General features: G+C 42.0%; 1 long non-coding RNA gene across 1 annotated transcript; it reads right to left on the reverse strand.

Annotated features, from left to right (window-relative positions):
* Positions 1-378: 378 nt before the first annotated feature.
* Positions 379-10,390, reverse strand: LOC135312856 (uncharacterized). Its single transcript, XR_010372476.1, has 3 exons — positions 10,290-10,390; positions 4,259-4,369; positions 379-461 (listed from the first exon to the last, which is right to left on the reverse strand). It is a non-coding gene; the product is annotated as an uncharacterized LOC135312856 (long non-coding RNA).
* Positions 10,391-10,631: the final 241 nt, after the last annotated feature.

A 10,631-nucleotide genomic window follows, 5' to 3' on the forward strand; every position in this document is an offset into this window, starting at 1 on the left:
ACCCAGGCTTGGCGGTGGTGGCATTTTGAGCATGGCAGGGGGCTAGGCAGGACCCCAGCTGGCTTTGCTGGAGCCCAGGCAGGGTGCAGCTGTGTTTTGGACAGGTGAGGGACTGGGAGAAGGAAAGAAGCATCTGGATTGCCAACACAGTGGCAGGCATCTGGCGAGATTGGAGATGGAGGAGGTGGGACGATCCCCCAAGGACAGGAACAGCAGCACCAGCATGTGGGTCACCCCAAATCTGACTGAATCAAGAGGATACTTTACACAGGCCTGTGATTACTGCCTGTCTGGGGGTCTGAGAGTCAGAGCAAGGGGAAAAATTTGCCTCAGAATACATAATGAAGGCAACAGCGTGGATTTTTACCTAGGTCTGACTGTGATGAAGTGAGCCTTCGGTCATTTAGCAGTTCTTATGGTTGATCAATAATAAGCACTTCAGAAATTAATGTACCCAGCTCCTATAAAAGATGAAGATTTTACAGATAGCGACCTCTGCCATATTGCAACAACCCTGATACAACTGTCCCAGTCTTTTCTAGTGCTGAACAAATCAGCTTTTGTCAAAAGCACAGTAAGACATTAGGCTCCTGGTCTGGGTTCAGATATATCAACCCTGTGGTTTCTCAGGAGTTTTTAAAAATAAAAACAAAATGCCTTTACTTAGCGTAGGCTGCTATTATAAAATGTCATTGTGCGTAGATTACAGATCTTGCTAGAGTTTAGCAGTCAATCTTTTCCATATGAGTGCATGCTTTTGGCTGGGAAAACTATTATCTGAATATAATGGCTTTCTTTTCAAGCCAAAAACTAAGTATGGAAGGCACATCCAACTGAAATGAGAAATGCTGCATTATTTCACTTTTTGTAAAAGTGCTCTTATTTCTGACAGAGGTTTTGCTGAAGACAGTGGTTTTGCAGAAGAGATGCAATCTTTCTTAAATAGACTATAAATAATAGCTAAAAACTGAATTGGAAGCAGAATAAATAGAGACAATTAATTCAACTGAAAAAGGCTAATTTTCATTCTGATTACCCATGCTAGCACACAATCATCACTTAATGCCATTATGAGACTGTAGGATGAGGAACAAATCATAGAATTCAATTGATAAAATAAATGGTACAATACGCGTGCTGTTCGTTTCAATCTGTTGGTAATTATTCTCTGCTGTGTTACACAAAAATATTCCCTTCCAGTTTGAACACAGCTTCAAAACGCTCATTAGAAATTACAAGACATATATGTAGACAATGCGGGCGATGCTCAGCCCGCAGTTCTTCAGTGTTGAGTGTGTCTTTCTGTCTTCACTTTCCAAATACATACTTGGAAACCCTTCTCGGTTGGCCAGTATGCTCATGCCCCTCCGCCTCTGCATTCTAACATATTTCACTGAGGTTATTCCTCAAACTTCAGACCAATCTCGCTGCTTCCCCTCAGCCAGCTAATTTTCCAAACTAGCCCACAGTTAATTAATTTTTTGTCGTCCTACTGTGCTGGACATGTTTCATTCCTACTACCAGATGCCAACCAAAATTCCCTATAAGTGGCAGCTGTCATCCAAAATTGGATCTGGAGGAAAGTCCGTGCTGCTCTCTGCTGGGAGGACCCAGAGGTACGTGCAGCACTTGATGTCTGTGTTGGTTTCGCACTGCAATGCCAGTTTCCCCTGGAAATCTATAGCAAGGATGCCTTTTGAACAAAATTCCTCAATTTTATCTGTGCAGTCTTCATTTTTTATTTAAAAGTATCACTGTCTAAAAGCTTTATTTCACTGTAATACTGGCCTTCCCCACCCTCACTCATTTCTGCCCATATTGGACCAAAAACTATCCACACCTCCACATTCCTGCCATGAGGTGGGGGCTGTGATAGGACAAGAACGTCTGCTTTTCTCATTCTAACTGTTGCTGACTAGAGAATGAATCAGAATTTGGAGGGGATAGCTTTTGGCGTGATGTGAAATTTAAGTGAAATTGTAAATTGAGGTTTAAGTTCAGAAACAATTTGCTCAGCATAGGCAGCTAGGCTATCTGAGCACACAAAACTTGTTTTCCTGAGAAACTGGGCTAAAGACCCAGTTTGAAACCCTCAGTACATTTGGAATAAACAGCATTGAGAAATCAAGTCAAGAAATTGTATGAAGAGCTTTACTTTAAAAATATAATTTTAAACATTAATTTCTAACTGGTGCAGGAGCGTACTCCTAAAAAAATTCAGTGACCTGGTTGAAAACTTTTCCAAGTCTATCTTTCAGCTTATCTCTCATCTTTATAGACTCTGGGAAGGCGTGTTAGTCTCTAGGTGGTGAATATGATTTGTTTGCTCAAAACGCTTCCTGAAATCACAGCACGGCACTACTCTATGTTATTAAAAGATAAAAAAAATGTATTACTGTCAGGTGAAGGGTCAATGTCAAATCCTTGTTATATCTGGCAAATTCAGATTTAAAGCTGAAGCAGTCTTGAAGACGCTCAATTGAAAGCATCATATTCAGCAAAAATACCTCACGATACCACATGGTTTCCTATGTCTGGGTCCATCTAGTGTTGTCAGGAGAGAAATATCACCCTAACATGCAGCTGCCTGTCAGTTTACCTCTCTGGATACTTGCAATAAATTACAAGTTGTACAACCAAAATAGAAATTTAGAGAAAGCCCATTTTTATAGCGTGTGTGCCCGGGCGGGAGAAGAGGAGAGCCGGGCTGGTCTAAAAGGGCTTTCTGGAGTCTTTGTCTCTTTCTGGCTGCGAGACGTGGTTCCGCACTGAAAGGAGACTTTTAAAATAGCATTGGTACATACTGTATCTCAAGGGGAAGAGGCAATAAAAGTCATTTCTGTCAAACAACTAAGCAGATATGACTGGGTATTGTAAGGAGCTATTCAGCTGGAAATCAGAAGTCATTTTTACATAACCGCGTTCCAGAAGAAACATTCTGTAAGTTTTTCCTGCAGAACTCAATTGAGTCTTGTGTATTTGTCTTTTCATTCAATTTTACTTAGATATCCTCTTCATAAGGGTTACTATAATGTATTTTGTAGAGACTATGAGTATAATCTGCATAATTATTCTTGCCCTGGGAAATTATTAAAAAAGACAGGAAGTTTGCTTGAAATATTTATAGTCACAGTGCTGTGATGAAGGTGAGGTAGCAAAACTGCAACTTTTTATTCAGAAAGTAAACCAAAATGTCTATTGAATTGGGGGTGGGGGGTGTGGGGTGTGGAGCAGAGCAGTGTGTTAGGACCACAAGGCAATCTGTTCTTCCAGCTAAATTGTAGGAATCCATCACGTTGCAATGAGGTTCTCAGAGGCAATTTAGGTAACTGTTTGATATACATCTCAAAACAGTAATGGTAACAATAAACCACTGAGAAAACAATCTACCCTGTTCCTGACAATTATTCTTTCAATATTGCGGTGATCCCATTAACCAGCCATGTGCATTAGCAAAATCCAGCATTTCAGCTAAGAATAAGGGGAAGAATAACCATGTTTAAATGGGTTCGTTCTAAATCTAATAGCCAGTTGAAAAACCTATAAAGTTTTTATCAAGCGTATAGATTCACCTAAATAGACAATGTTCTTACTTATTTTTCCACTACAGAAAAAGATGAGATCCTTGAATGCAAGGCCTTTTCCACAAAGGGCTTGAATTTCTATTACAAATCTTAGCTACTGGAAACTGCTTTTGTATTGACATTTTTCTGACAGCAGAGGATCAAAGATTTAAAATGCCCAATTTATTATTGCTCGCATGCAAACAATTTCTCTCCTCCAGAATGAACAATTGCAAATAATTACTTATGCATTGCTGACAAGAGAGGCATGCGAATTTTTACCCCCACGTAATGAGGCCGTCGAGCCATCAGGTATCTCTCCTGCACTTGTTCTAAAGAAAAAAAATTAATGTCTTTCAACACCTTGATATGAGAGTGTGTAACAGCAGCGCCTTATGATAAAGCCTATTCTCAAATGATTTTGCTGAGGCAGGAGTTCTGCTGCATTTCCATACGAGCAATACTCATTGAGATATTTTCTGCCAGTTACCGCAGGTGTTAACAAATCACATTTTGTCCCCTGGGACAGGCAGAGCCCAGTGGAGTTTGTATCATGTCTCATTCTTGCTTCAGTGTACTCAGGCATTTTACCTGGGTTGCAGCTCCCTTTTGCTAACACGGTATCCCTAGAACTGACTGTGCTCTCGCAGAGATGCTTATGTTTCTATTTCAGAGTGTCCCTATGCAACCCCAACCTTATTTCCATAGTTTTGTGCATTCTTGCAGAGCTTCTTGGCTGGTAGAAGATGTACAGGGTGTAGATTCATTGATACCAGCCACAAAGTAGCAACTTGTTAGTTTCAGTTCTTTTGGAACATCAAAAAAAAAAAAAAAAGGAGGTTTAGATGTTTCTCTTCAAGTGCAGATGTGATAGAGAGTAAATATTTCAAATTCCTCAAATTCTACAACAAAAAATTACAGATAAAATGGGAACAATGTGCCAGTAAATCCAAGTGTGGTCTACATAACATTTGTCCGTATGTAAATCATTCTGGAATTTGCCTGTTAGCACCACTATGTACACCAGTAAAACAACTAGTCACTGCTAATGAAAACACAACAGCACAAGCTTAGGGTCTGGCTCCATCTTATGCTGTGGCGCCATGTCGTAAAGCAGTTAGGACCATATCCTCAAAGATATTTGGCTGCTTGATGCTCTTTGAAATCAGTGGAAATCAGGTTGCACTTACCTGTAAAACTTCGCTTTTTGGGCAATTTTCAGAAGCACTTAAGCAACAAATTTTCACAGCTTTCTCTGGGAGCTGTGAGCCTAGGGGTTTGAGCATTGCTTTTGGGTGCCTAGCCACATGCTTGGGTATCTACATATCACCGAGACTCCTGCCTATGGAGCTCTGTGGATCTCATTAAATCGCAACAGTTAAAGGGCATTACGTCTGATAAGTACTTGAACAATGTCCCTGACACTCCAACCAGTAGCAGCAGCCCCCTCATGCTAGAGATGTCCTCTTTTGTTTGATTGCTCGTGATCATTCATAATTCTATGGCATTTTTCATGAAAGGTCTCAACCCGAAATTTAATTGCAAGCTTAAACTGCAGCACCAACACAGCTGCTATTTGAAATTATAGATGTGGTCTCACTGGGAGACAGATGGAGCCAGCATCCGATGGTTTGGTGAGGCTGAGGTGCTCCGTTTCTTCCCCTGGAGGAGACGGGTGAGCAGGGACGAGGGAAGCAGGGCAGGAGGGCTGGACCCCACACAGGCAGGGATGGCAGGGCCACTGCCAGCTTGGCCCTGCTCCTCCTTAATCCTCCTCCACCAGCCAAGGACAACACAGCCCATGCCACACATGACTGTTGTGGTATAATCACTGCTATTATAAGCAAAGAAAAAATTAAGTTTAAGAACTGCAATAAATAAATCAAAGACCATTACTGAAAAGCAAAAACAGAATCAGGAACTTTTTTCAGAGACAGGTTCCAGCAACACCACTGTGTTCTTTTCTTTCTCTGGATTTTGGGTGCTACATTAAGTCTTCATGTCAAGCAAAGCAATTGTTTGTGACCCCAGGAAAATGACTGTACGGACATTTTATGTTTTCATTTGTGTTTTCCCTGCATTTCAGAGCAAGATCTCTGTGACATGGTGGCATAAATGCTGTACTCTGTGCTGGAGCATAAACCCCTGGTAGGACCAACTCTGAAAAATAGAGTTTTCCCCAGGGTGAGTAAAGTTCTTCAACCCATGGTGGTGTGTGGGCTCTCATACAGCTGCTTTGCACTTAGTATTTATGAGCAACAACCCAAGAGCTGAATGTGTTGCTTGTATGAGGAGAGTTTTTTCTTTAGAGTTGTCTTCAAAGCAGTGTTATGATCTTACTGTCTCCTAATGGTTTCCATCTGACAGGCTACTTCAAGACTTCTGCAAAACAGAGGCAATCTGGATTCAATTCACTTCACTCGCGACCCTTCTTGTCACAGTCATCAGCAAAGTCTCTTTTGTGTCAGCTGAAGGGTTTACAGTCCTCCTTATTTATTTGTGTTGCCATGACCTGGTTGCCACGTCCAAGATTGTGTACTATTTATTTTACTTACTTACCCGTTCAGCTATTGGGAGTGTGCATCTGTAGTTTGGACCTTCACAAACAGAACTAATGTTAACTAACATTTAACAAATTTTGTACCAAATTAAAAGCCAAGGAAGGAAAAACCCCTGTTGATAAGAGAAGCTGTGCCTGCTATCCATTTGCCATCAAACTCCCCCCAAAATCTGTTAATCCAGGAAAAGAGCTTGGAGGTTTCCTAGTTGCCACATCCTTTTTTTTCTCTGCTTCTAAAAATTTCTAGGAAATTTGGTAAATGCTGGTATAATGGCAGGTGGAAAGTTAATCCACTTCAGGCCACAGAGATTTGTGGGCAGATGGGTCAGCACACCTTATTCTGAAGGAAATCCTTTGAGGGAAAACAAACTGGCTTAAAACAAAGAGTGATTTTATTTTTTTTTCCCCCTTTCAAATCTCGAACAGACAGCTATGATGGAAAGGTGAACTTCAGATGTTAAAGTATGCTAATCCTTTATGTTTTATGCATATAAGATTTCTCTGTTTTTATGCTAACGTGAAACACATTAAACAGGTCAGAATAAATTGCTTTCCTATTTTGGACAGTGAAAATTTAAGGCACTTAAGACAAAAGAGCTTTGCTTTGTATGTGTGTTGTAGGAGCAATTCTGGCTACAAGGCAGACCTTTTCTCCTTGCCCTTGTTCCCACACACTCGGTTTTCTGCCAGTGCCCATCCCCACAACTGCTGCCCCAGGCTGCCCGAGTGCCCCAGGCTGGCAGTCCAGGTACTGCTGGGGACTGCAGGCCCCCGCCAGAGCAGCAGTTTGTCCCCACCATACCCTTCCTGCTGCTCCTTCTGCCCTGCAGCTCAATCCACCAGCTACGCCTGCAGCACCTCACTCCTTTCAGCCATGCCCTCATGTAGGGGAATAGACAGGGATCGGCGACTGGAAGATTACGGGATGTGACGGAAAGATAGACTCCTCCCCATAGGAGTGGCAGGAACAGGAACCGCAAGAGCTATATAAGCGTGTGACGCAGCTAAATAGACGGACATTTTGCATCCATCATATTGATGTCTGTGCATCACTGTCCCCAGGGTGGGTAGAGCCCTGTGTCCCGGAGATATGCGGCCCAAGATAAGTTCTCCCGTAGAAGCGTACAGCTACACCCTCATCTCTCCTGCCTTCATGCCAGGAGGACCCTAGAAGGTCCAGCTAGGATCCTATTAAGCCCACTTTGCTGATTATCGCCAAATCTCTGGTGTCTGTACCTTTGCTAGGCTTTGCCCTTTCCTCTAGGGCAGTCTGCTCCCTCTCTGGTCTCCTACCCTATCACTCTTTTATAGTTCCTGCTGACCTGACTTTCTTCAGATCCTGCCATATCGTCTCCAGTTCCATAGTCTGGTGTTGGCTTCCCAGCCCCAGCCAAACCTCCTTCAGCCCCAAAAGGGTTGAACCAATAATTTTCTGCCTGAAAATAAACAAACTTTGATAAGCATTTGCTAAATTGAATACGCAAGGTTTAGCAAATTATTTTATTTTTACTAATTCGCTCAGTGTTCCCCACCTTTGAACACCAAGGAGAGTGAGTAAGGCTCACTCTGAAGTCCAGGAGCCCTCCTTTCTCCAAAGACCCACCTGCCAGGTGTAAAATGCTCTGACCCCTCCTCCACCACACAGCTTTGCACAGCCCTAGTGATGGGTCTAAGATGGACCCCATGGGAATATCTGCTTTCTGTCCGCTTTAATAATTTCTCCATACAGCCATGTCCTTTCAGTCACCAAGCCGTAAAATTGCTTTTGTTGTTTATGTTATAAAAGCACCTTGAGTGCAGCCTCAGCAGAGCTTTCTGTGCTAGGTAGATGGTTTTTTTTCCTTTTTGCCTTTGCCTCACAATGTATTGATTGAGGTCCTTATACAGATGATTAACATCCTACCACCTCCCAGGACTACTGCGTGTGGAAAAGTTGCATTTACCTCTTTCTGCAGACAGGAGGTCAAAGAAGTTGCTTGTGTATTTAGCGCTGAAAATGGCAAATGTTTCAGTCATCTCAGTACCATTTGGTAGCGAACTACAAACCTCAGACTCTCAAACTGACTGACAAGGAGGCAAAACAAAACAGGCGCGCCCTCAGTGCCACTGCTACGGAGGTGAGCGCTCGTTGTTCTGATCCAATTACAAATCCCAATTCCATAGTCCTTTGCACTATAGAAATACAAATTACAACTTGTTCATGAAACAAGATGAATCAAACCTCTCCTTTGATTTGTTGTTAGATATAGAATTGCTAAAGACAGCAGGGCTGGTGTGATAGGGTTTAATAACCTGAGCTGCCTAGCTCGTCTCCTTTGGTCAGCAGTGCTATTCTTGATGCAAACAATTTACTTTCATATTTCAAGCTTTCAGTTTAAAACAACATTTATCACACAGCAGTCTGAATTCAACGGGAAAATTGCTGCTGCCTTTCCAGCTGTCAGTTGGATCAGAAGAGCATCACTCTCCTTTCTAGCAAACTCTCCCATGAGGCTCTTTCAAAGCTGAAGAGTATCTCAAGGATGTTGCTGGACAAATAATGCAGTAATGGCATTTCTTTCCATTTCACACATTTGCCAAATACAGTAAGAGACATCTTAATTAGGATTAAGTATTTTAGCGTTTCTATCACAAAAAATGAGTCTTTTCATAAAGAAAACAAATAAGAAACATTCACTTTCTGCTGTTGAGTTTCACCCTCCTCAGAGCAGGATATCCACACAAGCGAAATTTTTGCATGTGTTGCTTAAGAGTCTTTTAGCAGTTCAAGCACCTCCAGGTGCCAACAAGGACAAAACATGCCTGGAGGTTAGGATTTTTAAAAACCCCAGTAAGTTTTGCAGTGTGAATTGAAAGCCCAATTTTTTAGGTGTTTAGAACACCAAAATGAGTTACTGCAAGTGTACTTATTGGTTTGTACTGCATCGCTAGCATCCCTTACTGTCTTCTAGATTTTGTTTTCATACGATGCACAGAACTTCTCGGCTACCTGTAAGGTTATGTACTTAACCTTCCCTGAAGGTTTCAGGTTTTTCCTTGATCTAGGTCATGAATAAAATGGTATGCTGAAGGGAAAATGGGCTGTGGCAATCCTGTGAGTATTCTCTTTTCTTCTAGGCTGTAGGGCTGGGGTCAGTAGACTGCCTAAATATTACCTGTTCTTTCAAAAGACCAACAAAGCTTAGTGCAGGGAATTTTAGAGTCCTTGACCTAATGGACTCTAAAGACCTGATCTAGAAGTAAGTCAGTGCTGGGCTGTCAGAGTGAACAGGAAAAATGGTGGTGACAATGACAAAAAGTCAGGCCCCACCTGCCTTTAAGGTAGACGATTTGATGTGTAAAGTGTTCAAGGAGCCACTGGGCTGAGAAAGGCAAGGGGAGAGAAGAAGAAAAAAAAAAAGCACTGGAAACAGTAGAAACAGTAGTCCATGTTGGGTATAATGACTATTTGTCTTGATATTTTGCCTCCATTTTTGTCTAACCACTAAACTGGCCTGAAGTAATGTCTTACACAGCCTTCAATCTTTCAGGATTAGGAGGTGGTATGCTCTTGTGAATGCCCTTCTTGGTGCAAAAGTTTCTCTCCTAAACCTCCATGCTTTCTCTCTCACAAGCATTTAAAGGGCTTTTGTATGCTTTTTGAAGTCTGGTGACCTTGTGCCATTCCCAGTCTTCAAAGCAATATGAATTGATGGACAGTGAAAAGGCCATACTTCGGGGCTGTGATTTAATTTCAGAGATCTGGTATTATTGCAGCAAGTTAAGCACAAACAGTAACACTGAAGTCTCCCTCCCCTCAGCTCCCTCTTCATAAAGCAACAGCTGTGACTTCAGAAGCAACACCCATCACCAGATATTAATTTAAGTTTGAGGAGTTTCATTTCAACTAATTGCATGAGCAGTGTGCCAGGGTGGTGTCTACATTTCTGAGCTTCATCCATTTAATTTCTTCATTCTCAGCACTAATCCATGTGAACAGCAGATGACATGCAGACCTAGCAGTAGTCTCGTTGCTCCGGTTGTTTCTATTTAATCCACCAGCCTTGGAGTAAAGTTTTCAACATTTCTCATCTTCTCAGCTTGAATTAGCTTTTCACCATTTCCCCTCTAGCATCAACAAAGATTCTACAGAAAACACAGAAAAACAAAGGGCCACATTAACCTACCTCAGAACAAAAAAGATAGTTGTCGGAGAAGGGCATGCCACCAGTGGCATGACTTTCCTCTGCTCCAAGAGGAATACTTGTATTGTTAGTCTTCAGAGACTCTGGCACTGGCACTGAAAGGAATGAAAACCACTAAGATCTATGAAAATGCACCTGGAAGTTCAGTAATTATTTCTTACTCTATTTTTTTCTGTGCAAATCATTACGGTTGCCAGTGTATACTACAATAGAAATGGTCTGACAGATTGCAGATGACGGGGTGGAAGCTCACAAGAGTCAATGACTTTGTTAAGTTGTGGTCACTGTTACGAAAGCCACACTTTCCCGTGGCTTTGGGCGTTC

The sequence above is a fragment of the Phalacrocorax carbo genome, chromosome 3 (assembly GCF_963921805.1).
Source record: "Phalacrocorax carbo chromosome 3, bPhaCar2.1, whole genome shotgun sequence".
Classification (NCBI taxonomy): domain Eukaryota; kingdom Metazoa; phylum Chordata; class Aves; order Suliformes; family Phalacrocoracidae; genus Phalacrocorax; species Phalacrocorax carbo.